This window comes from Heptranchias perlo, chromosome 15 (genome assembly GCF_035084215.1).
Source record: "Heptranchias perlo isolate sHepPer1 chromosome 15, sHepPer1.hap1, whole genome shotgun sequence".
NCBI lineage: Eukaryota > Metazoa > Chordata > Chondrichthyes > Hexanchiformes > Hexanchidae > Heptranchias > Heptranchias perlo.
The window spans coordinates 32,427,862-32,454,708 of NC_090339.1; positions in this window are offsets into that span (position 1 = coordinate 32,427,862).

Consider the following 26,847-nt stretch of genomic DNA (forward strand, 5'->3'; position numbering starts at 1 on the left):
GCTACTTAGCTGCCAATGGATATTTAAATAAGCAGACCCAACAAATTATGACAGGGTTACTGCTGCAGGGGATTGGTGGGCACAAGTCCCAGCTCAGGTGTGAATAACTAACATGAGAGACCTGTAGAATTGTGAGACCATTATGTTTAAGGCATCATGAGCTGGGGGAAGATTAGTGCAGTGACCAACTGCATCAAATAGGCAGAGCACCAGTAGTCCTAAGAAATTTTCATTGACATCAAAGATGAATTAAACCAGTTTCTTCACTTCATATTGAAGCAGCACAAGAATTGCAATGTCTAACTTTCCTGCATTAAAAAACATGATTCAGACACCATTCATATTCAATGGGCTGCATGAGAATTCCATTGTTACGAAAAGCACCAAATCAACTTCCATCAGTATCACAGGGCATGAAAAGTCACAGTTCACCGTAATGCTCGTACGCATGGCGAAACCAAATTATCTCCACACATTATATTCAAAATACAATAATATTTCCATTGGTTGCTCATGTGAGAGTGTTTCCTAAGAGATGGATGGAAAAGGTCCTGATGCTGGATTTGATCAGAACAGTGTCCTGATTTACCCAAAATACTATCCACTCATCCTGGATTCATTCAGATGCCACTGAGTCCCTTTTGTCAAGAAACAGCTATAGAAACAGAGAATTTGATGAGCAATGATTCCCAGGAGAATGATAAGTATGCCGCAATCACAGTTGCAGCACTGAACAAACCCATGAAAGCTGCTGTGTGAGTGAAGTGGAATAGTTGGGTGATCGATGGTGAACATATTTGCATTGCTGGAGTCAAAAACAATGATGATGTGTATTTATATAGCGATTTTAACATAGCAAAGCATTCCTTTTGCATTTGGTATGCAAATTCCAACTCTGAATACACCATCTAGTGGATAATGGATGCGTGGAACACATTAAATTCACAGATTATTATAAATGGCTTCAAGAAATGGAACACATCTAATGTCATGGATGACACTGAAGATAACATTCTGTGGGAGGGAGATCATCATCAGACAATGACAATTACTACGTGGCATGCAGATCTTCAAGATGTTGCTGTTGGTCCAGATATAGCTATGAACTCCTTGGTTGTACATGAGAAGGTGGAATTTCAAGATATGTTGGCTTGCGTACTCCGTTTGATAATAGGGTTACATAAGGTAAGACCTAATTTCAATACTGTGTCCGGTTTTGGTCTCCTCACCTTAGAAAGGACATTATGACTCTGTGCAGAAAAAGGCAACAAGGATCCTTGACCTGAGAACATTGAGCCATGAAAATAGACTTGATGCCTTCAGTTTGTACACACTGTATAAATGGAGACTTAGAGGGGATTTTTTTTTATTCGTTCATGGAATGTGGGCATCGCTGGCAAGGCCAGCATTTATTGCCCATCCCATTGGTTTGGATATTTAAGATGATTAAAGAATGTTTGAGGTGATGGAAATGAGTATAACTAAGGCCCATTCATACAAGCTGAGGAGGTATGGAGTGAAGTTGAATATCTGAAAGTTTATCTTTCCCAGAGGATGTTTGACTGTGGAACAGGATTCCAGAGAATGTAGTGAAGACTGATGCTTTACAATCCTTCAAGGAAGTAATAGATGGAATTCTGAAAAAGAGATGTGATCACAGCATATTGAAGGTAACAATAAATCATTCTGGTTAATATTGAGTTTGGCACTTTCCGGGGCTTGCCTTTTTGTCCATGAGGGGTTGGAGAGGAGGTTTTTGTCCGGCGATTCCTGAATTGGCTGCAAGTCTTATTTTGCCTCTCTCAAGAGGGGTGAGAAGTATATGGTTGGTACATGGGAGTGAAATCAGCCAGAGGACAGGGGTGAGCATGTATGGGTCAGATTGGCTTTTTTTGTCCTGGATACATAAACACAATGTTATGAGCTTGAGAGTTTCTACAAGACCAGCAGATCTCTCATGGTTTTGCTCATGGTGAGTTAGAGGATATGCTGTTTTATAAAATGGGGTAAAGTATTAATTACAACACTAAATGTGACACTTACAAGAAGCGAATGCAATATGCAAGACTTTTAAGATAATATAGACTTTCAATATTACTGCTATTATTTCCATTACTTGTTGTAGTTTTCACTTGAATTCATGTGTTGCCTCTCAAGCAGTTCAATACAAATATATCCCATCATGTCTGAGTTTATTTCAAAAGATTTTTGTTTTAATATCCACGTATGTAGAAGTGGAAATTTGAGACTCCACGGGACATATGAATCGTCAAGAAAAGAGTTACTGCACTGTACCATTAAAGTTTAATGCCAGATTAGGTAGCAAAGTGTTGCGATCATTTTTTTTATCTGAGGAGGAAGCATAAGTTAAATATTCTGTAAAGTTCTATATTACTTTTTTTATTTTTATCATCCTTTTCCATCGTTCATAGCCTAAGCCATAGTCTGATGGTATTTATTATACTGCTTTGTGAAGTCTAGATCATCACAAGAGGGCTGTTTGTATCCAGTCAGTTAAATACGGTGACATAAAGCTTCTGTTCAGCCTCTGGGCTTGCTACATTACCAGATATCTGGCATATGTACATGAACGAGGGCTTTTTTATGGGAGTGATCTTGATGCTAAGCATAAAAGTAATATGGATTAAGAATCCCCAAATCTATCAGTGTATAATATTCACCAACATTTTTGGCATTTTTTTTGAGCGGGGGAGAGGGAAGTGTATGGTATACATGAAGATTTATTGTATTAGTAAACCATCCGAGATAGTTGATTAAGTTCGGGAGCGAATCAGAATCAGTCTTGGCTGAATTTGAACCAGCTCTCAGAAGAGAGAGGGGAAAAAAAGAGATAAAATCAGAATTGGAATCAGTCTGGGTTGTATTTGAACTAAAACTCAGAGGTGAGAGGACAAGGCCATCGAGTCCCTCCAATAAATTATTCCCTTTTCTTTGGAATGTTTGCAAGCAAATTTCAAAAACCAGTAGAAATTTAATGTTGCCGTCCAGAGAGAATTCTCTTTCCAAGAATCCAACTTTTTAAATAACACAAATCGGGATAAATAAAGTGTGGATTTTTTAGCATTTTATTTCAAATTCTACAGTTGCACACAACTTATATCAATCTACAGCGATCGGATACCCTGAAATCAAGAGGCTGACATTATGGGTAAAACCCAACTTTACCATAACCAGGTGAGGACAAAGAGCTGCAGTGTTTTGGATTTGAAGTGCTGACCTTATTCTGAGCCGTCTGTTGTACTTTCAAGAGGAATGTAGTGACTCAACACAGTGGTAGCTGGTTCATAAAGCAAGATTAGACATCCTTTATCAAAAGGCTTAATACACTTGGGAAAATAACCAGAAGGCAATTGGCCTGTTGGCTGAAGAAGAATGAAATAAATAATTTTGAGGATCTAGGAAAGTAGATTGTGTTTCGAGAAACAAAGTGCCTGTGCCCCTGGCAACAGAAGAATTGGTCGTATTTTATCAAAGTGTTCTGTTCTATCATCTCAGCAATTGAGCAAAAATGCTTCAAAGATAGTTTGCAAACCCATAAGTGAAGATGGTGATTCATTTCTGCACTAAAGCAGTCATTTTATCTGACATTTCTTTAAATATAGGCTTTCTGATATAAATTTGTTGTGCAGTAGACACTTGCCAAAGGTATTATGGTCAAGTTAATATCTCCATGTCGACTCCTCCATCAGCATGCACTGGGTAAAATGGAATATTTAATATCAAGCTGATAGCATGTGATTAGTCTATGTCTTCTGTCGAATGTTTTGTAACTTCTATATGCTGCAAACTGGAAGTTGTGTATCTATTGCATCATAGATGGCAGAAGCAGGGCAGAAATGATATCTTTACAGGGGAGTTTAAGAGTCCGATGTAATGGCAGGAATGATATCATCACTGGAATTGAACCTTTTTTTTAAAAAAGGAAGTGTGAAATTATAATGGTCCTGAGGCAAAAACGAAAATAAAAATCACATTTCTAAAAGGCAGATCCCTCCAAATAGCCCAGAGGGCAAACCAACCAATATCCTTCCAGATTCACCACCATCTGCTTGTTATTGTACAGTAACATCCCTATACATAAAGCTCAGAATCCTACTTGCCTTTTTATGGCTTTTTCCATTTCCAATACTGTCTGTCTGCACTCCTAGATCTCTCAATACCTTCATTCCATTGAGAATTTTACTATTTCTGGTTGAAATTTGATAGATTTTTACTCCAGAGTCAGGATTGCTGTGGTGAGGGCAATTGGTTTTGTTTCTCGATTAATTTGCTGGTATCTCCCTTTAAACTTCTTTCTGTTTTATAATGTTCAACGCCATACAAGCAATATGAAGAAAGTCACACTGCGATGAGCAGCATGATCTCGACAAGTGTTAATTAATTTAGCCCTCTGTGCATAAGATCTTTAAATAGATATCCACCTAGCAACTAGGCACTTCAAAAATAAGTTGTAAACCCATATATATTATATTACATTTTGAAACTTCTCAGATGTGTGAGAAAATGGCGGGTTTCTATTGTAATACTGAACAGTGAACCATGATGCAAGCAATAAATATATTTTATAATTAAGCTATTATCACTGAAGATTGAATTAGTGGTATTCACTAACTTTCTTTCTCTTGAGAGCTTGCCCAAAGGTTTAGTAATTAAATGCACTGCCTGGTGTTTTACTTAACCATAGAGACAATGAAGGTGTGTGGTTTTATTCCCAGACTGTGCTGAGTTAGCTAATCTCAGCCTGGTGACGGAGGAGTCATTACTATTGGCTTTAGTGCCCTTAGTTAGGACAGGGGAAAATCAGCCAGGGTTCCTGCTTCTGACTGTTATCTGGTGAATCCTTTCTAGCAAGTGCCTTTGTGTAAATGTTGGATGACAACATGATTGGGTTGGCTTGGTAAACAGCCAGTCCACACTCACTGCTAGGTTCAAACAACGATTGGGCACTGAGTGATTTAACAGAGGTCTGTAAGCATACATGGAATTGTATGCCAACAAGAATCAATAAGGTTGATTTTCTGATGAGATTCAGATGAGTGGAAACTGAGACATTTGGCCATGATTTTAGCATGGCGGCAGGAAGTCAGCGGGTGGGTGGATTTGCACGTGGGGAACCCGGAGACAAAGTGAGCGCGTTTAAATCTGCGATCATATCTCGATTGCAGTCAATTACCTTTGCTTCACTGGTTTAAAGGGCCACACGAGCTTCAGCTGCAACTCCCCTCCATTTCAATGGCGTGTTTCAGATGCCACTGGAGACAGGTTCAGGAGTAGTTAAATCTGTTTCTGTTGCAGAATCCACAAAAAGTAAATTACCTAAAGTATTTCAACTGCCTGAATTGGCCCTTTAAATATCGGCCCGCCGGCTTTAAGTGGGGACAGGACTTCTGGGTTTCTGTTGTGCGCGCACATCCTAATGAGCCTGGATTAAACCCAGAGGTGGGTGCATTGGAACCGGAATGCGGTCCTGCTCCAAAAGTTGCTACTTTAACCTCCCACCCGCCCATTCTTCGGGGTTAAAATTACCCCCTTTATGTAGCTAACAATCCTACCTGGGCCCTGTAGAAAATGCACAGACATGCCTTTTCATCAGCAATAGGTTAACAAGTTGGGTATGCAGCACTGGCATCATAAATCTGGAGATGTTATTTATATTGAACTGGCAAGGACACCAGGCCATATCCAAGAAAAGACAGGCAGAAATAGAATTTAAGTACACAAATTACTTTCGCAAAGTGGCAGCTACTGGATTTAATAGACTACAAATTTTAAAATGTTGGAAAGAGGTGTGTAGTTCTGTTCACTTTATGAAGGTCATCTTAAATAGGTCTTAAATTGCAGGCATTTGAAATAAAAGACAAAGTTATAAATTTTGGCCGAAATGGAAGTGAAAATAACAGAATGTGAATGACACCTGTTTGATAAATCCACATGGAAAGAAAGATGAAACAGCTAAGGACTGAAATAAACATTCAGACCAGAGGACTATCCAGAAGAAAGATGAGATATCAGGGTAAGTTTTGCAATGCTTCATTAAGCCTCAATTGATGGGAAAGCACATCAGAGAATTGGGCTTGATTAGCAGAACTGCGGATTATCTGGGTTAAAGTTCAGCCGAAGCTGATGGGAGGAAAGCTCATGCCTCTGCCAGCTGTGAGATTCATACATGAAATCAGTTAACAGCAGATACAATTTAGTTCCCAGTGGTATGGGTTCACAACATATAATTGTGCATAAAACAGGATTAATTGGCCAAAGCACTCAGAGATGTGGGAATGGAAATATTTCACTAGTGCAATAGGAACACTTTGTAACTGGGATACAGTGTAGAGTCATGGAATCTTACAGCACAGAAGGAGACCATTCAGCCCGTTGTGCCTGTGCCAGTTCTTTGAAAGAACTGTCCAGTTTAGTCCCACACTCCAGCTTTTTCCCCATAACCCTGCAAATTAGTCCTCTTCAAATATATGTCCAATTGCCTTTTGAAAGTTTCTATGGAATTTGATGCCACCACCCTTTTCAGGTAGTGCGTTCCAGATCTTAACAACCCTCTGCGTGCAAAAATTTCTCCTCCTTTGCCCTCTAGTTCTTTTGCCAATTATTTTAAATCTATGACCTCTGGTTACTGACCCACTTGCCAGAGGAAACAATTTCCCCCTACTTGTTCTATCAAAACCCCGCATAATTATGAATACCTCTATTAGGTATCCCCTTAACTTTCTCTGTTTTAAGGAGAACAATCCCAGCTTCTCCAATCTCTCCACTTAACTGAAGTCCCTCATCCCTGGTATCATCCTGGTAAACCTCCTCTGTACCCTCTCCAAGGTCTTGACATCCTTCCTAAACTGTGATGCCTAGAATTGTACACAATAGGATGGAACTTGCTCCGACTGGTGAGGCACGGCTGTCCGCACATCCTGAGGACAAAGACAACAAAAATACTTACCTCGTGGTCTCTGACATCCATTTGCTCTATTTTAAGTTTTTTATCAGTTCAGTGCTGTGATGTCAGTGCACCTTCCTCTATACCGATTGACTCTGTGGGAATGGAAGCCACGCCCACAGAATCTGTCAGGAAAAGAAGTCACGCCCACAAGCAGGCAAGAAAAACTCATTCATTTAAAGTGAATTTGTCTATATTAGTGTAAATAAAAATTTAACATACCTTATAAAAAGCCAAGCAAATGATTTAATTTAATGAAACATACAGAAGTTAAAAGTTAAAAATTAAAAAAATATATTTTTTAAAATTTTCTTTTAATGATCAAAAAATATTAAAATAAGAGTAATTTCATATTCCATATTTTTTAAATTTAATTTTTTGTTGTCTCGCAGCCATTAACAGTTACCACGCTTTTAAAAAGTAGTGTAGGGGCTGGTATTTTCCAGTGTACCTTTTGGTGACGTAAGTATCTTCATTCCAGCTGGGCAGATGGATAAGTTTACAAATGTTTCCTGATTTTACTGATTGTAGTATAGGTGGCCCTTTAATTCGTAACTATCAAACCAACGACGAACCAATAGGAGCAAGTTCGCAATCTCGGGGTTTTACTGCGCATGTGCGCATTCGCGAACTTGCACAATCGATTCGCCGGCGGTCGGAGAGGACGCCATTATGGAGTGGCGTCCTCAAGTGAGTAATTTCTGGCTCAGTACTCCAGCTGAGGCCTAACCAGTGATTTGTAAAGGTTTAGCATAACTTCCTTGTTTTTGTATTCAATGCTCCCATCTACAAAGCCAAGTATCATACAAGATTTCTTAACCGCCATATCAGCGTGTCCTGCCACCTTCAAAGATTTGTGAATATGCACCCCCAGGTCCCTCTGTTCTTGCACCCCCCTCAAAATAGTACCATTTAGATTATTCAGCCTCTCCATGTAGTTCCTCCCAAAGTGCATCACTTCACACTTATCTGCATTAAATTGCATCTGCCGTGTGTCTGCCCACTTCACGAGTCTGTCTATGTCCTCTTGACGTCTACTATTATCTTCTGCACTATTTACTATGTTCCCAAGTTTTGTATCATCCACAAACTTCGAAATTGTACTCCTTATACCCAAGTCCAGGTCATTTATGTATAACAAGAAAAGCAATGGTCCTAATACCGACCCCTGGGGGACTCCACTGCATACTTCTCTCTAGTCAGAAAAACATCCATTCACCACTACTCTCTGCCTCCTATCCTAAGCCAATTACGTACCCAAGTTATCCCTGTCCTTTTAATCCCACGTGCTTCTATTTTCCGAGTAAGCCTGTTATGTGGTACTTTATCAAATGCCTTTTGAAAGTCCATATATTCATCTACTGCACTACCTTCATTAACCCTCCCTGTTACTTCGTCAAAGAACTCGATCAGGTAGTCAGACACGATTTGCCTTTAACAAATCTGTGCTGGCTGGCTTATTAAACCATACTTCTCCAAGTGAGAATTAATTTTGTCCTTGACAATGGTCTCTAGTAGTTTTTCCACCACTGACGTTAGACTGATTGGCCTGTAGTTATCAGCTTTATCCCTCTCCCCTTTTTTGATCAGGGGTGTACCATTTACAATCCTCCAGTCTTCTGGCACCACTCCCATATCCAAGGAGATTTGAAAGATTGTGGTCAGATCTTCTGCTATCTCCACCCCAGCTTCCCTCAGCAACTTAGGTTGCATCCCATCTGGACCGGGTGACTTATTAACTTTGAGTGATGCCAACCTATTTAGCACCTCCTGTCTATATATTTTTATCCTATCCAATATCTCTACTCACCACTCCTCTACTGCGACATTAACTTTATCCTCTTCTTTTGTGAAGACAGATGGAAAGTACTCATTCAGCACCTCAGTCATACCCTCTGCCTTCACAAGAAGATTTCCTTTTCTGTCCCTAATTGTCCCCACCATTCCTTTAACTATCCTTTTACTTTTATAAGTTTCTAAAAGATTTTTGGATTCCCTTTTATGTTACCCGCTAATCTTTTCTCATATTCTCGCTTTGACCTCCTGATATCCTTTTTCAATTTCCTCCTGCATTCTGTATTCTGCCTGGCTTTCAACTGTATTCTGTACCTGATATTTGTCATGGACCTTCTTTTTCTGTTTTATTTTAACCTCTATCTAGGGAGCTCTAGCGTTGGATGCCCTATCTTTCCTCCTTCTGGGAATATGCTTGGTTTGAACCCGAACTATCTCTGCCTTGAATGCCTGTCATTGCTCATTTACTGTTTTCCTGGCCAATCTTTGATTCCAGTCCACCTATTCTAGATCTCTTCTTAAATCACTGAAATTGGCTCTCTTCCAGTTGGGTATTTTTACTTTTACTTTTTCTTTGTCCCTTTCTATAATTACTTGAAACCTAATTATATTATGATCACTATTACCCAGATGTTCTCTCACTCCACTTGCCCTACTTCATTCCCCAGAACTAGATCCAGCACTGCTTCCTTCCTCATTGGGCTAGAAACATATTGATTAAGAAAGTTCTCCTGTACACATTTTAGGAATTCTTCACCCTCCTTGCCCTTTACTCTGTTTTTTCCCAGTCTATATTAGGGTAATTCAAGTCCCCTACTATTACTGCTCTATTATTTTTACATTTCTATGAAATTTGCCTACATATTTGCTCTTCTATCTCCTTCTCACTATTTGGGTGTCTATAGTAAACACCGTGCAATGTAACAGCTTCTTTTCTGTTCCTTAACTCTTACCAAATAGATTCAGTCTTTGAACCCTCTAGTATATCGTCCCTCTGTAGAACTGTAATATTATCCTTGATCAATACAGCCACCCCTCCTCCTGTTTTTTTTCCTTCCCTATCCTTCCTGAGTACATTGTAACCAGGAATGTTTAGTTCCCATTCCTGCCCATGTTTAATCCATGTCTTTGTTATAGTCACTATACTATAACCCCATGTGGCAACTTGCGCCTGTAGCTTGTCAACTTTATTTATAACACTTCTCGCATTAACACACATGCATTCCAACACCATGCTAGTCGGCTTTGCTTTTTTCCTCCATCTAATTCCTGCTCTTTCTACACGACACTTTATAGAAGGACATTTAGGGAACAAAAGTATAATAAAGAATAGTCAGCATGGATTTCAGAAGGGAAAGTCATGCTTGACCAACCTTATAGAATTCTTTGAAGAAATAATAGAAAGAGTAGACAAGGGTATTGTAGTAGATGTAATATATTTGGATTTCCAAAAGGCCTTCAATAAGGTACCACATTGTAGACTCATGGCTAAGGTCAGAGTATGTGGAGTCAGGGGACAGGTAGCAGAATGGATACAGAACAGAAAACAGAGAGTAGGGGTTAACGGTCACTGCTCAGACTGGCAAAAGGTGGAAAGTGGTGTACCACAGGGATCAGTGCTGGGACCATTGTTGATCACAATTTATATTAATGATTTGGATTTGGGATTCAGAAGTATAATCTGAAAATTTGCAAATGACACCAAATTGTGGGGTGTAGTAAATTCGAAGAAAGAATGCGTCGAAATGAAAGACGACATTATTAAACTTCAGAATGGGCATGTAATTGGCAAATGAATTTCAATATAGTTAAGTGTGAGGTGATGCATTTTGGTAGGAAGAATAAGGAGGCTGCATACTGCTTGGATAATAAGAGTCTAAATGGGATAGAGGAGCTAGGCATCTAGTGGTACAGATACACAAATCACTAAAAGTCGCGATGCAGGTTAATAAGGCCATAAAAATGGCAAATCAAGTACTAGGGTACATTTTTAGAAGGATAGAAATGAAAAGCAAAGAAGTTATGTTAAACTTGTATAGAACCGTGGTTACACCACACTTGAAGTACTGTGCATTGTTCTGGTCTCTATATTATAGAAAGGATATAGAGGATTGGAGAGGGTACAAAAAAATTTCACAAGGGTGATACCAGAACCGAGAGGATATTCTTATCAGGAAAGGCTGAACGGGGTGGGGCTCTTTTCTCTAGAAAAGTGAAGGCTGAGGGGTGACCTGATAAAGGTAGATAAGCAGCTGGGGGAGAAAGGAATAGAAGGGTATCCTGATAGGGTTAGATGAAGTAGGGAGCGAGGAGGTTCATGTGGAGCATAAATGCTGGCATAGAACAGTTGGGTTGAATGGCCTGTTTCTGTGCTGTAGTTTCAGTTTTGCTGTTTGTCCCCTCCTAGTTTTCTATGCACCTTTTCTCTCCTCTCTACTGCTATGTTCTGGTTCCCCACCCCCATGAGGACATTGATCCCAGACATGTTCAGGTGCGACCGTCCAGCTTGTGCAGGTCCCCCCTGCCCCAGAACTGATTCCAATGCCCAAGGAATCTGAAGCCCTCCCGCCTGCACCACTTCTCCAGCAACACACTCACCTGCACTATCTTCATGTTTCCATACTCACGAGCATGTAGCTCCTGAAACTGCCTGAAGGACCTCAACCCTTTTCCTAACTATGTCATTGGTTCCAACATGGACCACAACTTATGGCTGTTCCCCTTCCCCTCGCAAAATGTCCTGCACCTGTTCAGTGATAATCTTTACCCTGGTACCAGGGAGGCAACACACCATTCAGGAGTTTTACTGTACATCTGACCCAAGTTATACCTAAGTGTCTTGTATACGGCACCTTATTACATTCTTAGGGCATCCATCTCAAAGCACTATACAACCAATGAATTACTTTTTGAAGTGTGATCACTGTTGTTAGGTGGGCAAATTCAGCAGCCAATTATGTAATAGTAAAGGCCCACAAACAGCAGATAAGATAAACGACCAGTTAGTCTATATTTTAGTGTTGTTGATTGAGGGAGGCATGTTGGCCAGGACACCAGGAGAACTCACTATTCTTCTTGAAGTAATGCTACAAGATCCCTTGTATCCACTTGAACAGACGTAACCATGGTTTATCCTTTCATCCGAAAAAAGATGCCTCTGACAATATAGCATTCTCTTAGTTCTGGAGGGGAGTTTGAGCCCACAACCATCCAACTCAGAGGTAAGAGTATTGCCAACTGAGCCAAACTAACATTGTAGAAGGATCTTTACATCAAATCCATGCTATATCTGACTTAGGATTGCTTGATGGGGCAGTGTAGAGGGAACTTTACTGTGTATCTAACCTTTCGTATACCTGGTGCGGGGGTGCTCAATGCTTTCACTGGTGTATAACGTAGAAAAAGATTGTTCCATTGAATGCTATTGGCATCCTGTACCCTAATGATTGCAACATTTTCCAGTAAAACACAAAATAACAATAAATGAACTAAAAGTAGCAATCCAAACTGACTTGTCATTATATGATTCCCTTAAGAGCTGCCTTTGTCTCTTTTGTTTAACAATTTTGACAGGTGACCACTCCTTTGACCCAATTATTTCAGCTCCCATTACTAAAAACCTTATACTTATTGACTGATCTAAAAATATTTCCACCACAAATCTGCAATGATTAGCATTTTATCTAAGAGAATTGGTTATCAAGCTGTAATGTTAAAGTAGACTCTTCACCTGGGCACAAGAATGCGACACACACTAATGAGAAAGAAAAGATTTTTCCACTTTCCACCCATATTAAGAGATAAGGTACGTTAGGAAAGACATAAAAAAGCATTGCCTTGACATGCAATAGAAGAACACCCCCTACTGTACTAGGGCAACATTTCAATTTAGCATAGCTTGCCAATGAATGCTTAATTCAAGTGCAATTTTGTGCAATTCATGTCCACTGCGGCAATTCAAAATTTTTTAAATTAAATTTTGTGCGCTTTTCCAGAGGCAGCCTAGAGGAGACTTGCAGCCCATCTGTCAGGCTGCAGGCTTGTCAGGACTTGTTTATATTTAGTAAGATTCTGTGATCTAATTTTTTTAATGACACCCCAGTGTTTCACTGTAAAATCAATTCAAGCCACTCTTTACATTTCAATGGATTTGCACTCTGTCTCTGCAATAAGTGCAATTTATACATTCTGAATGGGTTTGCAATCTGCCTCACTGTAATAAACCCAGCTCATTACATTTCAGTGCAACAAGTGGAGGAAATTCTCAGTGGAGACAAAATGAAAAAAGGCCTGTGATTGGTTGGCCTATGCACAGGCCATCAATAAAACTAACTGTTTTTATGATGGGTTCAGTGGGGTATTTAGGGCCTTCACCCTAAGCAAATCAGGCAAGTTTATTTGGGGTCCCTTTCGGCTACTGATACCCACATATCAGGAACCATTGGCAATGGCACCCTGCTAAACCCAGTATTAAAGCAGCTAAGCTTCCTGTTCTGCATGTTGTGGAACGAAGAGATGTGCTCCAAGGAGATCCCTTCATCAAACTATCCATCACAAAGGTCATACACAGAACATCCCTGCAGATCAAGTCATTGCAATTATTTTAAAAATGAATAAGAAAAAATGCCAGCAGGCTAATGTCAGGGTAAGTACATAGTTTCCTATGCTTCATATTAATTATAAAATTGATGTTGGGCAAGTGAAAATCATTTCTTGCCTCTAATCTCCTTGGCATGTTTATCCAATCTTCTTGATCTGTTACCTTCCAGCTTCACTCCCCCTGGCACATTACCTTTAATCTCCTTGGAACTTTTAAAATCCCCATGTTCCTTCTCTAACTTTTATGGAATATTGCTATACTTTGTTGAAAATTGGATTTGGAAGGTAAATTTTTCAAAGTGGATGGCAGTTATTGAGGTAATAATCTATATCCTAACTAATCATATCATTAGATCAAAATACCTTAATAGCTTCATTGGGGTTGATATTAACCCCCACACGATGGGCAGGAGAGGGGTTTAAAAATTAACAATCGTAAAACACGACCCCCAACCCGCCGCGTATTCTCCTGCTGCCATTTTTACGGCAGCAGGTTTCATGCCTTGTCTGAGCGGGACACTTCATTACTACATTTAAATTAGGCTCCCGCAGTGCCATTGGGAGCCTGATTTAAATTTAACACTGGCCGGCCGGGTTTCCCAAGGCTCTGGAAACCCGGCAACTAAATGGAGACGGGCACAGCTGGATCAAGGAGGTAAGTGCTTTTCCAACACTGCTAATGTTCCAGGAGGTACAGGAGTGTTCTCCCCAGCCCTACAAGCTAACCGCCTCCTGATTATGGCCTCTCCCCACTGCTGCGATCAACTGCTCCTCCCACCAAACCCGCAATCCCGAGCCTTCTGCCCTGCAATCTGCTAACTCCCCCCTTCTGCCCTCCGATCTGCCGACCCCCTCCCCGTCTGCCCCACAATCTGCTGACGCCCACTTCTGCCCTGCAATCCCTCCTTCCAACCTGATTCCCCAAGAGTTCAAAAATCTATCGATCTCAGTCTTGAATATATTCAGTGACTGAACATCCACAGCCCTCTGGGGTAGAGAATTCCAAAGATTCACAACCTTCTGTATGAAGAAATTCCTCCTCATCTCAGTCTTAAATGACCGACCCCTTATCCTGAGACTATGCCCTTTAATTCTAGACTCTCCAGCCATGGGAAACAACCTCTCAGCATCTACCCTGTCAAGCCTCCTTGAGAGAGAGAAAGAAAATGCAACAGCAAAGAGAAATACCTGAAGCAAAAGATAAAAAAGAAAAATAAGAAGGCAAACTTATTAATGTTATATCATAACTAACATTTGCATCTGATTTCCTTTCAAGTAAGAACATACCAAGGAAAGTTTAGAACTAGTTTAATTGCTCCTATATTTTTCTTGTGTTCCTGTTTTTTTCTTTGCCTGCAATTTTACTTCTGATCGTCCCTCCTTTACATTATTCCTAAAAGCAGTGACTTATACTGGGATATAGTTCCATATGCTCCAGTGACCCTCTAATACATTACTTCAGTGGGCATTTTTTAATGTGGACGTAGACACTAGGTGGTGGACTCTTTTTTTCCAATGGAGCCTGGACCTGTCCTCACCTCCTTTCAGCAAGGATCACTGGGTCGCAATGAGGAGTGGGAATCCAGCTGATTTATATTCTCTCTAGTGTAGTGGTGCTGGAGACAATGATATCACATCCAGCCATGCCCCAGTTGAAATCAGCTAACTCAGTACAGATCAAGAAATGAACCTCAGACTCAGTACCACACTAGATGGTACATTTACCCACAAACCCAGTGGGGATAGTTTCTTACATTTATATTTGTGCGTGTGATAAAAATAGACATTCCTGTCTTTGGTTTTGTGTTGTTAAATAGCTAGATTTCAAAATGTAGGCTGTTGTTTTCACTACATGCAACAGGCAGAATTGTCGTCCAAGATTCAGCTGACAGAAGATTCTCTGAGGTGGTTAGGGGGTGGGCTAGGGGTATTAAAATGTTAACAGACGCAGCATCTGTCAGACTCATGTAATTTATGCTTATATGTGTGAAAATAGTCTGGTGGAAATTCCAGACAGGAAATACAATAATTATAGGCCATTTTATTATTTTTATTTTATTGTTTAACAAAGGTGTGAAGACTGTGTTTGTTTCACTGTTTTGAAAGAAATGGCTTCACACCAAAGAGGTTCCATGGGATAAATATCTCAGTTCTGGCAGCTAGTCTTTAGTCCTGGTGAGGATACACTAGGCTTATAGACATTTTAGGTTCACATAGGAACATAGGAACAGGAGTAGGCCATTCAGCCCCTCGAGCCCGCTCCGCCATTTGATAAGATCATGGCTGATCTGTGATCTAACTCCATATACCTGCCTTTGGCCCATATCCCTTAATACCTTTGGTTGGCAAAAAGCTATCTATCTCAGATTTAAAATTAGCAATTGAGCTAGTATCAATTGCCGTTTCTATTCTAAGAGGCACATCTCATCCCAAGAATGCACTTTGAGACTGTAGACTGTGTAAAAAGGAAGCAACAGCTGAAGGCAGAATTCTAGACAGAACATATTGGGCCAGAAATCGAGCAGAGCGGCGAGGCAACGCTCACCGCAGCTCCTGCAAATTTAATTAATGAAAATACTCACTGCGGCCTTTGTGGCGTCCAATTGCTTGAATTTGAACTTTAAACAAAATGTGCACTATCAACCCAGCCTCTGAGCAGCGTGAGTTGACTCGCATGGAACAGTCTGTGAGAATAGAAGACACGCCCACAAAATCTGTCAGGGAGAGAAGTCATGCCCATAGATTCAGGCTGCATTGCTCAAGCAGGCAAGCAGACTTCATTCATTTAAAGGTAATATTCTGGATGTCATTATAAATAAAAACTTTAATTTTTTTATATAAAAAGCCAAGGAAATAATTGAATTAAATTAAAGAGACAGAAGGGAAAAGTGAAACATTTTTTTCTTATTTTTTTAACTTTTACATGTTTTTATTAAACAAAAATAAGGAATAATGAGACTCCACATTTTTAAAAGTTAATTTTTAGTTTTTTGGCAGTCATTAAGACTAACCACGCTTTTAAAACTTAGTTTAGACCTGTATTTTTAAGCGTACCTGTTTGGTGGCGTAATTAGTTACTTTCCAGCTGGGTAGATAAGCAAGTTGGTGCTTTTTCAATGATTTCTCTGATTGCAGCGTGCGATGGCCCTTTAATTCAAAGCTGTTATATCACCGGCGAACCACTAGGAGCAAGTTCACAATTTCCGCATTTCAATACGCATGTGCAAATGTGGGAACTTGCTCCTTCAATTCACCACTAAAAACTGAGAGCGTTGTTGAGCTCCTCCATTATTTTTGGAGCAATTTTGGGTCCATTAATTCCTTGTAGATTCGTTTTCATGTAAGTATTGTGCTTGTGCTTTTTTGCTTCTGAGAAACATTTTAATTGTAAATAAACTAGAACAATATACTGTCATTTAAGCTATCTACACGAGAAACAGTGTGGGAAAAATCCTGAATTGTAACAAGTGTGTAAGTAGGACAACACATAAGGAAAATCAGGACACATATAGTGTACAAGAAAGTCTGTCCATGATCTGGAAATAATCCCTGAAAAGTTACATAAAGACAGTTCTGATATTGTCAATAGGTTTGTAGTCTCTCACTGTAAATAAACTCAACTACTTAATTTCTTGGGTTTTGCAGTCTGTTTCACTCCTGTCGGTGATTCTCATTGTTAGCAATGTTTTGGCCAGGTTTGTAAAGCATAGGGCTGGCCATTCATCATCAAAGAGTGGGCACTCATCCCCTCTTCCTTAGCTGAATTTCAAGCTAAGTCTAAAAGCTGAAAGGACAATGTTCTGGCATCACCTAATTCCTCATTGGAGGGAAGGCTCAATTTGTTCAGTCTGGGATGGATTTGAACCCTAATCTTAGAGATAAAGGGCTCGATTTTAGGGTCGGGTTACCTGCGGGTTTCCAGCGGGGGGGCCCCGAAAATCCCGATCTCCGATCACGTGACCGGATTCGGACGAAATCCCGGCCACTTCCGGGTACCGCGCTGACGTGCGGGGCTGCGCGCGCAAGCCCCGCTGGTGGGAATCCCGCAGGCAATTAAATCCAGCGGGGTTCCACTTGAGTGTACTTAACTTGCTCGTTGTGGTCAGTTAATGAGCTGAAGCAGCTGTCAAAAGAGGAAGTGTGGGATTTTACGTTCAAAGCAGTCAGTTTCCCACACTGGGGGAAACAGGACCCTTCAAACCAGGCGTGTTGCAGCCAGCAGCCTGTGGCAGGTGCCAAGGTGCGCTCCACGGGGGAGCGCCCTCACCCACGCAGGAGGCTACCGCGTCACATCGGGCAACCCCTGCCCCCCACCACCCCCCGGCCAAGCCAGAGGACAGACCGACACGAAACCGCAGCCCCAGTCCGAGGACCCACACACCTACCCTGCACAACCCCTCAGACCAACACCTGCCAGTTGGGTGGTGTGTGGACACCCTCGGAGGACGAAGAGCATGACCACCACCAGCAGCCTCGCAGTCCACGCCGTCCGCCGCAGAGACGTGGATCCCCCCAACACGGTTTGGTTGCACGCCCACCTGCACAGCAGGAGGGAGGGCTACCGCAGAGAGAGACGCGTCGCAGAGGGCACTACCCTCGCCACAGGGACCACAGACCGAGGCGCAGCTCCCCGGACCTCTCCGAGCAGCAGTGCACAGGGAGGCGCAGATTCGCTCGACATGTAGTCATGGAGATCTGCAGCCTCTTTCATGCCGAGCTGCTCCTGGCTGGCCCCAGCACCAACTGCTTACCTGTCGCTGGCAAAGTCACCACTGTCCTCCACACCTTCTCCTCCGCATCCTTCCATGGTGCAGCCGGCAACACCGCCGATGTCTCTCAGTTGTCTGCGCGGACGAGCCCTGCATATACACCTGCACCTACTCTGCAGTAACATGATGGGTGGCATCAGTGGTGGGTCCTCATAGTGATACCCAGGAGCGGGCATTTTTGGACACAATGGACAGGATTCGCGGAGACATGGCAGTGGTGGTGTCAATATAATGTGTGCTGTTTGTGGCTCTGAAATTCAATATGGGTAACACCCATGACAAACCCTCAGACACCCTTGTGCACCCCCTTCATGCTGACGAGACGTTTGCCTTACCCTGCCTACTGCACATATGTGATGCATGCCCTGTGGCTGCAGCACAGGTGGTGGCAGGTTGAGTGAGGCTGGCCGTGAGGGAGATGCACGAGAGGGTGAGTATGGGATGGAGCCATGAGATTGTATGAGGATTGGGTCGCGTGTTAGTGGCAGGATGAGTACTGGCGAGGTGAGTAGGTGGAGGTAAGATGAGGATGGGGTGTGAGTGGGCATGAAGGGTGATGTGACAGAATAGTGTTGGCGGTGCCGAAGGAGATTTGGGGTGGGGGCAGTGTTGTGGCAGACGGAGTGTGGGGGAAAGACTTCGTGTTCTCACTGTGGCTGACCTACTGCGGTCATTGCAGCGCCTCCTGCACTGTATGCAGGTGGGCGATATGTTGGTGGCGCAGGTGACCCCCTCTGCCACCTCGAGCCAGGCCTTCTTGGTGGCAGAGGCAGGCCGCTTCCTCCCGCCCGCCGGGGGGAAGATCTGTGTCCTCCCCCTCCTCCTCACCCCATCTGATGATACCTGGGGTGAGGCATCATTAAACTGGGAGCAGCCTTCCCCCTGGGCTGCTCCATGCTGCAATTTGTCCCATTGGTTGCAGCATCTGTCAGTGGAGGACTGCCCCTTTAACTAGAGAGCCTCCAGCTGACAGATCGTACTGCGCATGCGCAGCCCGCCCGACGCGCAGGCCAGCGCCGTGGACCCCGGAGGAGCAGGTAATTGATTCCTATTAGTGGATTGCCTGCTACGATCGCGTGGGCAACCCACTAATTTCGCCGTTCGCGTTTTCGACGCTCCCGGAGGACCACCCGCTGGGAACCCGCAGGCCTGCTAAATTCGAGCCGAAACAGTTTTGTTTTAATCCATTACATCACTCAGTTTTCCCTACTGAATAGGAATTATTGTCCAAGCTTTAAGGTTGGTGTTAAAATGAAATGAACTTGCATTTATATAGAGGCGTTTCATGTCCTCAAGATGTCTCCAAATGCTTCACAGATGATGAATTGCTTTTGACGTATAGTCACTGTTATGTAGGCAAATGCAACAGCTAATTTGCACACAGCAAGGTTGTACAAACAACAATGAGATAAATGACCAGTTAAATTTTCTTTAGTGGTGTTGATTGAGGGATAAACGATGGCCAGGACCCTGGCAAAACTCACCTGCTTCTTAACTTAGTTAAAAGTTCTTTATTTGTGAAACACAGCAAGAAGACTAGTCTTAATAGTCCCCTGCTCTTCCTTGCTTTTATATTCAATACTTCTATGTATTACATCCAGAACCCAATTTTCCTTTTCTTTTCTACCTTCACTCCCACCTCTAAAGATCCACGTATCTCTTCTCCACCATTCTGTTGAGAATCTTACCATTTAGGGTATAATTCCTTTTACTACTTTTCTCAAATATGTGCTATTTCAGATTTCTCTGCTTTGAACTGGATTTGCCACCCATCAGCCCATTCTGCTAACTTGTCTATAATTTCCTGCAATCATCTGTATTCTCCCTCACAGTTTGCCGTGTCGTCTAATTTGATATCATTGTCAAACTTTGATATAGTTCCTCTTGTACCTATGGCCAAATCATTTATATAAATGGAAAACAAAAGCGGTCCCAGCACAAATACCTGCTGCACTCCACTAACTTCAACCTTCCAATCTGAAATGTATCCATTTATCCCGTTTCTTTGCTTTCTGTCTACTAGCCAGCACTCTTTCCATGCAGCTTCGTTCACTTTAATACCATATGCTTAGTTTTTGTAATAAGTCTGTTGTGTGGTACCTTATTAAAGGCTTTCCAAAAATCCATCGACTATATTCCCTTGATCCATACAATGTGATTTGCCTAACAAATTCAATTAAAACAAAGCAAGACCTGCTCATTTCCAATCCAGGATCATTATCTCTGATTACTCCATGCCTTTCCAAGAGTTCACGAAGTGAATCCTGTATTATGGACTCTGGCTGATTTTCTGAATGTGCACCCTTGGTGTGAAGCCTTGTCTACTGTAAGAGCATATTAGGAAATTGCTGGTGAATGATTTGCAGTTTCAATGGGTGGAAAATCATGGAGAGTACACCTCCAATTTCCTGATATGTGCTCCTGACACCAAGGGGTAAATTTTAAGCCCCAAGAACAGGTGGATGGGGGGGCAGGTGGGGTGTAAAAATACTCCATTTTCAGAGCGGAACCGCATCCCGGCTCCAACACTCCTGCTTCTGGGTTTAACCCAGACAGGTTTGTTTGCATGTGGAGAGCAGACACCAGGAGGTCCCGTCCCCACTTAAAGCCGATACTTAAAAGGGCAATGTACCTCATTGAGATACTTGAGGTACCTAATATTTTGTGTATTTGGAATAATAAAACAACTTTAATCCTATCTGTTCAGGTTTCCCATTGCTTCCCATTCACGTCAGGTGAAAGTGGGAACACTGGATCCGTGAGATGTGTACCTTTATTGCACTGCTTGTGGGCCCAAAGGAGCAGGAGTGCATCATCCAGGCCCAACAAGCTCACCTGGCCGACAGGACTCTCGAGATCGGCCTACCCCACCCCCCACCCCCTGGATGGTGGATCCCTCCCGTGATGGTGAACCCCCCCCAAGGTGGACCCCCACCTACCACCAACTCTTCAGCCAACCTCCAGCGACCTCCGATCTGTTTCTCTGTCCCCAATCTGTTCCTCTGCCCCCCGATCTTCTCCCTGACCCATGATCACGCCCTCCCTCCCTCCAATCCTTGGCTGTGGCCTTCCTGCCCGACAGCCAGCCAGCCTGTCAATCAGGCTGGCCGCCGGGCGCGAAACTCGAAAGTGCAATTGATTGGCCTGGCCTGCTTACCTTCTGGGTTTCACACCTGGAAATCTTCCCCACCCCCCACTCCTTTACTGGCTTGCAGTTAAAATTTACCCCCAAGCATGCACATTGAGGAAATTGGCTCTTAGAGGTTTACCCTCAGCCAGGGTAAGTAACTGGTGTACAATTTCTTGGCTTATTCCTTTCCCCTTTCTTGAACAGGGAATATCATTATTCATCCTACAGTCCTATGGCACAAATCGTACTTCCAAAGGTTTCTGTAAAACTATGGTTAGTAGGTAAAGGTGGCAGCCTTTACCTTGTGATTTTAGCCTCTGGGGGGCTGGGATTCCCGGGCCTTCGCCTTCAGGTCGCGTGAGAGGAGGCGAGAAGGCCCAAAACAGCAGGTAAGTGCCTTTAAAGCACAGCTTGTGGGCCCGGAGGATTAGGAGTGCTTCCCCCAGGTCCAATAAGCCTACCTGCCGTGACCCCCACAATGACCACCGATCCCGACCCTCACTCAGTGACTGACCCCCGTGACTGACCCCCGATCCCCCTCCTGATGACCCTTGATCCCCCTCCCAATGACTGACCCCCGATGACTGACCCCCGATGACTAACTCCCCCCATGACTGACCCTGATGACTGACCCCCCTGATGACTGACCCCCCCCCGATGACTAATCCCCCCAGTGACCCCCATACCCCCTGATGCCCTCATGCCCGCCGATGCTCCATGCACCCAATGCCCCCACACCACCGATGCTCCCATACCACCACTGATGCCCTCTATGCCACTATGCTCCCTTATGCCCCCACGCCCCCCCGTGCCCCCACCTCCCCCCTCCCCCCATCCATCCAATCTAAGACTTACCTGAACACGTCCTCTTCCTTGCTCTTCTCCTGCCAGACTGAGACCAGCATGTCAATCAGGCCAGCCTGTCAGTCGGCAAACCGTCAAAAAAAAAAGATGTCCTTACGTCAAAATCATAAGGACGTCCGGAAAACCCGTACTTCCGGGTTTCCCATTCGCAATTCAACACCTCCCCACAGCCCCTTTCCGGGCTCTGGGCTAAAATTACCCTCATAATATCAATATATCTTCTTGTAAATGCTGAGTTAGCAAAATGCATAAGAGTTGCACCATTCAGAAATATACTTTAATGGTTAGACTGCAAGACTTTTTTTTACTTCCTCCAGTCTTCTCTAGATTGTATCTTTTGAACTCTATTAAAAGAGCTTTGTCGCCATATGGAGCAGGTATCAGGCCAATTTCATTCCAGGTTCATTCCACTCTAAAATTGAACATTAAACATGTTCATGAGGGTCTGTCCTACAGCGCTAATTATCATTTCTTTAATCACATTTTGATTTTTTTTCAGGTTAAACTTTAGATAACATAGAAACATTTTAGCAGCGAAGTTGGTGGAGCTTGGGCTTCATCATGCATTTCGGCCTTTCTGACCCTGGTAAAGTGAAGATCATTTTAACAGACAATGCTCCAGTAATATTTTTCAGTTTTACTTCTCATTGTCCCTTAATGCAAACATGTCAGTCATATTGGTCCGCGATCATATTTAATTGCAATGCCTTTCCAGTAATTTCAGGATATTTCAAGGAGCATATTGTGCCTTCATGAACTAGTTCAAGTAAATATTTTGGTAAATTTGGACTGGGCATATATTGTACCTAATGTCTTTGTATAAAACTCCTTTTGCTATTTTTGTGGATGCATTACTTTATTTATTTTTTAAAAAGTAGTGCCTCCTTTAAAATACTGAACATACTGAAAATTATGGGAACATGTTAAGCATTTCTTTACACATGATTTCACCCCACATACTTCATATAAACATGTTAAGCATTTCTACTCTAATATTACACAAATGATTCCAACCTGCAAATTTGTGCATTTATAACAATAACAAAAAGACATAGAATTCCACAAAAAGTCAGCAGTCAAAAGGTTAAAATGCACACCAGGGTACTTCATGGATTGTACACTCAAGGTCTTCATGTATACACACTGCATCTTACACAGACCCTCATACTCTGTATCCTACACACGTTTATACTCATAAAACCTGTCTAAAATTGCTCTCGTATTCTTTTGCACCTGCAGTCTTGCACTCTCACACATGCTCACAAGCACTTAGTCATATTCTCACTTACACACATGCCATCAAACTCTAATACTCATACACACTCTTTCACATGCACCTGCTTATATTCACACACAATCTTTCACACACTTTCTTAGTTATGTTATCATACACATACACATAAACTTCAACCATCAATCATTGCCACACATTCTGTCCATACTTATACAAATATTCTCTCACACTTGGTAACATTGCTTCCTTTTATATTCTCTTACGCTTTTCCTTGTTTGTGCAGTCACAGTTTTGGCTACAGATAAAACCGGTCTGAAGGCAACACAAAATAACCCTCTATAAATAGCACTGCACACAGTGTAGGATACAACTGGGGTAAAACCTGCAAACCAATCTGAATAAAATTCACTTACCAGTGGCCCCATCCTTTCAACAGACGACAACCTCCCACCAGGAACAGGGACTTTAACCCCACAAAGGGGAAAAGGCTGGACCGCGGGATCCACAAAGAGACAAAAGAAACTGCTTTTCCTTTAGGATCTCTCTCTCTCTCTCTCTCTCTGTCTCTCTCCCTCTCTCCAGTAGATGTCTCATTCATTGAACCAATGCTTCAGACAGTTGACTGCTCTGGGAGCTTTTCCTTGTATAGAGGGACAATGTGTTCAGTGTTGAGATCTGGGAGATTGGAGGTAGCGGACACGAGACTGACACACAGAGCAAAAGTTTGGCAATTGAAAGAAAATCTGCTTTCCTTATATTTTAAAGCAAAAAAGCTGAAACCGCACCTTACATACTTCATGCAAATTAGTATTTTACTTTGGTCGATATTGCTGATGCCAGTGTTACGCTAAATGTAATTATGTTAAAATTGAATTGCTAGCATTACTGAAGTGTGTCTCATTAGCCACCTATCCTTAATAAGGGTGAGATGATCTTTCATAAATGACCCATTTCAAAGAAAGGGAAATAACACTGACAGCTTCTTGTAAATGTGAAATGGAATGGGGTCTGTGGGCTCGATTTTCAAATCGAAGTCCGGGTGCATTGGGGGTGGGGGGAGCAGTGAAAATTGGTAAAATCCCGAGCGGGTAAGGAACCCGGCTCCAACCCGCTGACTTCTGCAATTAAAGCCAGCGGGACGATATTTAAAAAAGCAAATGTACCTCATTGAGGTACTTAATGTATTTTATTTGTTACATAGTAGGTAGTTACAACGATTTTCAACTTACCTGGGCGGCTTTCCCCTGGCTTCCGATTCGGCGGGAATGGCCGGATCAGGCAAAAATAAACTAAATAAATTAAACAAAATAACATTTCACAAAGTTAAAAAAATAAATAAACCTACCTTTCAAACGATGTCACCTGCACCCCCCTGCTGCAATGTCCAATGTCTCATCCCCCAATGTCTCACCCCCCGATGTCTCTTCTCCGATGTCTTCCCCCCCGCCGATGTCCGATGTCCGCCCCCATCTTTGTCCCCCACTTCGATCTTTGTGCCCCCCCCCCCCACTCTCTGTTCCAGCGCCAGATGATCTCTCTCTCTCTCTCTCTCTATTTCTCCCCCCCCCCGCACCTTGGCATTGCAGCTCCTGTTGGCAGTCAGCCTGTCAATCAGGCTGGCTGCCGGGCACGAAACCCGGAACCAAGATTAATGAGCATCAATTACCTCGTGATCGTGTGGAGAAAGTTAAGTTTTTTTAATTCGGGTTGCCCATTGACGCCCCCGCCACCGCTGCCATCCTGCCACCCTTTTCAAATTAAGCCCTATATATTTATTTGTATTTCAACAACCCTTCATTAAAGTCATGTTTTGATTATTTAGCGTCTGATATATCAGATTATTTAGAACTACTTTTTTGAAAATGGTCCTCTTCCCCCACACTAAATATTTCATTGCAACTTACGAAGCACAGAGGGAATAAGCGGAAAATAATATGATCAATAATTAATTTTTAACAGATTTTCTTGTATTGGGTGTCCAGATGCCAGGATTTGACATGACTTCAGAATCATGATTTCTGGAAAAAACATAACATTACTTTTCAGTGTCGGATAGTTTCTTGAGAAACATATTCTGCATCCCAGATTTCAGACAGATCATCACCGGCTGGGCTGGGCAAACATTTTTTAACAAGGAGTTGTGGGAGATGCCTGTAAATGAAAGTAAGAAAAGTATGAATATTTAACAAGTTCCTAAGATCTAAGTGCGCAGAATACTGATTTTCACTACTTATCTCGCGAGCCTTACAGTCTCATGTTAATTTATCCCCAGCCAGAGGAGCATCTTAACTTGCGCTCACCTTCATTAGGTTTGATGCAAGTGATGCAGAAAATAATGACCCCAAATCCTCTTCATCTCAAAGATGTCCTCCTCCCTGTGTTGATCTGATGGTCTGGAGAACTCCCCTACTGTTAGCTTGATTTTTTTCACATTAGAGACTTCTATCCAGAGTAGTTCTTCCTATAGCATTGTCTCTTCCACAAGATCAACTTCATTTACCTCCCAGTTGTCCCTGACATGTATGGCTATAAAATCTCATTTTCTGCCCTTTCTGAACACTTGGAGGGTGATTTTAGGAGGCAAATGCAGGTGCGTTGGGGGCGGGGGGCCTCCGAAAATCGCACAAATCCCGTTCGGGTTCGGAAGCCGGCTCCAACCCGCCGAATTCCGAGTTTCCCAGAGACCCATCTGTATGCGCGTGGGCAACCCAAAAACGGAAGTCCCACCGGCAATTAAAGCCGGCCGGATGACAGTTAAAGAGCCAAATGTATCTCATTGAGGTACTTAAGGCACTTTACCTGCGACAGATGAAGGGATTAGAAAGATTTTTAACTTACCTGGGTGAAACCAGGGGTGATGGGCCGGATCAGGGAAAAAGAAACAAAATAAATTAAATAAAAAACCATGCAATGAAGTGAAAACACTAAATGCACCTACCTTTGAAACCTGCTCCGATGTCTGGTCTCCCGTTCCGATGTCCCCCTCTTCACCCTCCCGATCATCCCCTCTCCCCCCCCCCAATCTTTCCCTCTCCCCCCGATCTTCCCCTCTCCCCCCCCCGATCTTCCCCTCTCCCCTCACCCGATCCCCTCTCCCCCCCGCTCCGGTCTTCCAGTCCAGTGCCGGATGACGTCTGGCTCTCTCTCTTTCCCACCCCCCCTCACGTTGCAGCTCCTGATGGCAACCAGCCTGTCAATCAGTCTAGCTGCCAGGTGTGAAACCCGGAGAGGACGTTAACCACTATCAATCAACGTGCGATTGCGTTGTAAATGGTAAGTTTGGTTCATGCGGGTTTGCCACGCGCCCAATCGCCCCCACCCCCCCCACTGCCATCCCGCCTCCCCGCTAATATCGGGGCCTAGATATCCCTGAATATTAAATTCACGTCCATCCTCTGGGTTTAACCATGTTTCTGATGTTTCCACCTCACGGTAGTTTCCTACAAGAGTTCGGGTAGTAATTAAAGGTGTTGTCTAAGAGGAAGTTTTTAAC